Genomic DNA, 611 nt, shown 5'->3' with positions numbered 1-611 from the left:
ACACAAAGTTTAAATAAAGTAAAAATCATCAAACAATGTGGAACCAATTAAATAAGAAACAAATGTTTAAAAAAACCTCCAAAATCACCTTAGATAAACGGCAAAAGTCAACAGGCTTTTCAAAATGAAAACCAGACGCTTTTGCATTTCGTTTCGAAACAAAATCATCCGTCATCGTCTTTCTGTCTCACCTCACTCTTCTTGTCAGTCAGCTCGACTCATTTCCATCAGCGCCGTTTATAACGGGGTCTATAGCTTATACTAAACCTCTGTTTCGTTTAGTTAAATGTACTAAACTTGCATCGTAAAATGAGCTTTGTAAAATGTAAAATTGTAAAATGTAAAATTTGACATTGTAAAATTTACTTGCATTGCCTTGGTCGTTGACGAGTGTCCGGATGCCGCTCAGCATCCCCATCTTCTCAGAATCTAACAGAACCGCAGACTGAGGGCGGGTCGCTAATGTGTTTGCCTTTTATCCTCTATCGAGGTCACACCTCTGGGGGATCAAAGAGCCAATGGTGTCTTGAACTTTTAGAGGGAAAGTTTACGACTCTTTGTCTCAGAGCATGGTATTTTGCATATGTAATTCGATTGGGTGTTGATGCAAA

At 38.5% G+C, this 611-nt stretch overlaps 1 protein-coding gene across 2 annotated transcripts in view; it reads left to right on the top strand.

Annotated features, from left to right (window-relative positions):
• Positions 1-611, top strand: part of LOC107737306 (uncharacterized) — a 16,403-nt gene that overhangs the window by 8,396 nt on the left and 7,396 nt on the right. The gene's annotated exons all lie outside the window — the stretch shown is intronic.

This window comes from Sinocyclocheilus rhinocerous, unplaced genomic scaffold (assembly GCF_001515625.1).
Source record: "Sinocyclocheilus rhinocerous isolate Xijiao unplaced genomic scaffold, SAMN03320098_v1.1 scaffold1606, whole genome shotgun sequence".
Classification (NCBI taxonomy): domain Eukaryota; kingdom Metazoa; phylum Chordata; class Actinopteri; order Cypriniformes; family Cyprinidae; genus Sinocyclocheilus; species Sinocyclocheilus rhinocerous.
Note: the sequence above shows the minus strand (reverse complement) of the source record. Positions and strands in the feature narration are given on the sequence as shown.